Below are 4,879 nucleotides of genomic sequence, written 5' to 3'. Positions count from 1 at the left end.
ATTTCATATATTGTGCTTGTGTAGTTGCTCTTGTAATTAGTTAGCTTGTGTAACTTGCTAGTTACCTTCTTGCTTGTGTAGCATAGAAGTAGCTCCCTTGTGTGGCTAATTTGGTCTTAGTAACCTTGTTAGTCACATTGCTTAGTTTATGTTGCTAAGTAATTTGCGCTCTCTCATTTGGCTTGTGTAGCCTTGTTATTGAGCATTGCTAGTGAGCTTCGGAGCTTTGTGCTTTTGCTTACTAATTGTGTAGGAGCTCCCTCAGTTGCTTGAGTACTAGTTGCATAGGTTTGTGTGACCTTGCTAACTAGAATTGCTTAGGTGAGCTCTAGCTAGCATGGCACCATAGTTGCTTAATTAGTATCTTTGCAAGGTGCTAGAGAACTTAGATAGAGTGGTGTAATCTTAGCTAGACTGATATTTTTAATTCCGCGCTTATTTCGGTTAGCCGGCATGATTAAGTTTTAGAAAGGATTATTCACTCTCCTCTAGTCCACCATCTCAACCCTACACTCATCTGGCCAGGTGCTGGTGGAGATTCACCTGGGTCCGAGCTCACTCGCTCCTTTTCTCATCGCTGGGGGACGAAGCCGCCGCCGCCATAGCCGTGACTCGCGCCCCGCCATCCATGATCCTCCATCGCCACCAGCTCAACTCATAGATCCACTCTACCCCCACCTCCACCACTAGCTAGGGCACATCGCCATATGAGTCCGGCACCAGGCGTGCCTCAACAGTAGTAGATCATCTCGCCATCCTAGCCGTCGCTGCCGCCTCGCGTCACGTCTGTCGCTGCCCTGACCGTTTGATGCCTAGAAGAGATGTAGAGCCCACCGGTGGACACACAACACGCTAGCTAGTGAGATCCGTCATGGAGAAGGCCAAGATGAAGTTCGCCGCTGTGGAACTCGTGGACTCACGGTCGCTCGCTGCGGGAGTGGTCCTAGGATGGTCCACCAGTACGCGTCGCCTGCTACCGAGGAGAGGTCTTTGTCGCACCCTTCGCCAGCGACGAGCACTCTCCATATCTGGTCAGGGCTAGCGGGAACAGGTCTTATTCTGAGGACGTTGGCATTAAGAAGCTCATCCTCACTGGTAGGGTGATGAGGGAGGGCATCTATGCCGGTGGCCGCCCCAAATCAGCCGTTGGACTGCCTCTAGTCACCCATATGCACGCCGTTGGTCACCGGACCACCACAGCTGGACTGCCTCCATGCTTTCGCACACCCATCCACTCATGTCCAGTTATCTGCCTCCACACTGATGTCCACCTCCACTTTGAAGCCTGCTTTCTGGGCCGATCGGATTGACACTGTAGGTTGCCTTTAGTCGGCCACCCAATGAGCGCAGCTTCATGTAGGATTGCTCCAAGACTTATCTTGGTTGCCGCCACCATTGGTGGTGGTCGGCCTCATCGTCGTCACCAGCAACATCATCTCCCTCCACTACCGGATCTCTAGGTTGTTGCCAGCTACAATTCTGCTTCTCGGAGCTATGTCGCCTCCACCTTTGTTGACCACCGCATCTATGGGATTCAAGCCAGTCATGACACCTAACAGGGGCTTTGAGGGCCGCTCTCACTGCTTCCAGCAGTCATCAACCTCCACGACCATTGTGAAGTCTGATCGTATGTTGGCAGTCCTTAACTCACACTTTTAACCACCAACACTCGCATAAAATCTACTGAAATAAACACCAAAACATAGTGATAGGGTTTATAACTAACGAATTCCATGAGTTTTGGTGTTTATTCATTTGCAGGAGGGCATTTGTGGAAATACACATAAAAGAGTTAAAAATGTGCAAAAGAACAAAGCATGAATGCCATTCTACACAAGCCCAAAGAAGGAAGCCCACAACCAAGCAAATCAGGGCCTAAAACAAGTGGAGAACAAGCTCAAAATCCAACAAAATCAACCCAACTCTGTAGAATACCATCATGGGCCAAGTCCAAATGATCATAGAAGCTCACCCACCAAAGATGGGCTTGATTCAGCCCAGGGTGCGGTCGCACCGCCACTGGCTTCTCTTGGGCCCATCCTTTGCAGGCAGTTGCATGGCGGCATACTTGGTCGGTTTGTGTAGGTTTCCTAATTGTTTGGCGCCAAACCGACCATCAGCCACTATATAAGAAGGGGTGGAGCTCTCTCCACAACATAAAACACTTGGGCAACAACACAAGGGGTACACAATGTAGCAAGGAGTAGAGCCGCACTCATATTTTAGCTCTCTAGCTAGTCTAGTTTAGGGAGTGAGTGAGGAAGAGAAAGAGATGGAGAAGTACCGGAGTTGTCGGCTACCTCCAATTGTAGCGGAAGGAATGCCAGGAATGTCGGCTCCCTCTTCACTTGTACCTCGACAGACCTAGTACTACTTGGAGTGCAAAGGTTCATGTTTATCTTCGGTGGTGAGTTCTACTTTAAGTAGTCTTGTTTATTATTTACTTGCGGGTTTGTCGTCCATCTCTGTGGCGGATACTTCGATAAAGATGGATCACCCTGTACAGCGCTAGAGTAGTAGTCGATAGCATAGACGTGGTGTCTAGGCTTGAGGCTACCTTCGTTTGCCTCGTTCCCTACAGTTGAGGGGTAGGCGGCAGGTGGTGACAGCTATGTCCGTCCCTTGTAATCCCCCACGTTTGGTTTCGGTGTAGAGCTGTAGGCCGAGATCGCCTGGCAAACCAAGTGTGCTCCGGTGCCCGAAGTAAGTATATAGTGGCAAAGCTATCTTAACTTAGAATCTCTATCCCTAGAAAACCTTGCTACCCAAGCTATCATTCTTCTTGTTACCTTAGGCGAACTAGCTCAGAGACTTTTACACATCCGTTCCTCGTGGAAATACGATACCCTAAATACTTCCGGGTCAAATGCTACAACGATAATTCTGTATGCTTGCGGATTATTTCTGTATGCATTAAGAAATACCAACAGCGTAGCCTTGCCTTCAAGCAGTGGGCTTGTGGCAGATGCTATCATTGTCTTGCTCGTGGCCATCTAGTTAGTTCATGTCAGGATTCGTTCCGTTGCATTCGTTGTCGTCAACCTGGGCATTGGGAGCAGCGCTGCACCCAACGGTGCCCACCCTCCCCAACTGCCAGTCCTTACCACCCCCAACTAGCTCTTAGTTGGGTGGACATTGTGGTTGCGCCCTCATCAAGTCAGCTTTGCACTCAGTCATCGCCTCCACAAAGCCCTTCTCCCTCTTACTGAAAGGCAACAAACAGTCATCTTACAAGGGGTGTTCACCCAATCAATATGGCTTTATCCGATCAAGAACAATACAAGATTGCCTCGCCTAGAGTTATGAATATATTCATTAGTGTCATCAGTCTAAACGTGAAATAGTCATCCTCAAGCTTGATTTTGAGAAAGCGTTCAATACATTTGAGCATACAACAATCATACAAGTCATGAGGCACTTGGGGTTTCCAGAAAGGTGGTTGTCTTGGGTCCATGCTATTCTCTTAATAGATTCTTCTGCTATCTTATTGAATGGGATCCCTAGAAAATTCTTTAAGTACAAGAGGGGTGTTCGTCAAGGTGACCCACTGTCTCTGCTTTTGTTTGTGCTTGCGGCTGAGCTCCTATAGATTTTGATCAATAGAGCTGCATCTTTGAATCTATTGAAAGTGCCAATTCCCCAACCGATGACTAATTTCTCGATCATTTAGTATGCGGATGACACATTGTTGCTTCTCCAAGCTGATGCCAGGCAGCTATTTTTCCTCAAAGCACTGCTCCACAGCTTCATAGAATCGATAGGCCTCCATGTTAACTATAGAAAGTCACATATGTATCCTATAGATGTTTCACAGGAAAAGTTGTCACGCTTAGCTAATACCTTTGGATGTGATATTGGAATTATGCCATTTCCATACCTTGGGTTGACCATGGGTACAACCAAACCGCGTATGGAGGACCTCACCCTAATGATGGATAGAGTGGAGAGAAGGCTCTCGGCATGCTCTACCTGGTTATCATACTTAGGTCAACTCGAGATGGTGAATTCGGCTATTACGCCCATCACTACTTATGCAATGTGCACCATCAAATTACCCAAGGGAGTCATTGATAATATTGATCATGCAAGAAAGCAATGCCTCTGGTGAGGCAATGATAATGATAGGAAGAGAGGTGGCAATCTGGTGGCTTAGGAAATTGTAATGGAACCAAAAGAGAAAGGTGGCCTTGGTGTTTTGAATTTAAGATTGTAGAATGATGCGTTGCTTATGAAGCACTTAAATAAATTCTATAATAGAGCAAATATTCCCTGTGTTGATTTAGTCTGGAGCAAATATTATACAACCAAGGTTCCCCATGTAGCTAGGGAATCAGGATCCTTCTAGTGGAAGGATGTACTCAGGCTTAACACCATTTTTAGAGGTGTCACCAGGTGTGAATTGGGTAATGGCTCCTCTATCTATTTCTAGGATGATCTATGGGCTAACTCAGTGCTATCACAAACCTACCCAAGATTGGCCTCATTTGCTAGGAATGAAGGGGCCTCTGTGAGGAAAGTCATGCAAGCAGATGACCTAGATAGCCTATTCCTACTACCCCTCTCGCAACAGGCTCTTGAGGAACTCCAGAATCAGTTGCAAGATATACCATATGATGATGATGCAATAGACAAATGGGTTCCCATTTGGGGCAACACCTATACTTCGCGACAATTTTACTCTGAGGTTTTCAAGTACATAGATGCACACCCAGTCTTCAAAGTCATTTGGAAATCTAGGTGCACCCCACATGTGAAGTTTTTTGCCTGGTTGATTCTAGTAGATCGGCTCAACACCAAGTCCATGTTGCATAGAAGACACCTGGATGTCCAAGATGATGCTATATGTGTTATGTGTGATAGTGGGGAAGAGAACATTGAT

This window comes from Miscanthus floridulus, chromosome 11, assembly GCF_019320115.1.
Source record: "Miscanthus floridulus cultivar M001 chromosome 11, ASM1932011v1, whole genome shotgun sequence".
Lineage (NCBI taxonomy): Eukaryota > Viridiplantae > Streptophyta > Magnoliopsida > Poales > Poaceae > Miscanthus > Miscanthus floridulus.
Note: the sequence above shows the minus strand (reverse complement) of the source record.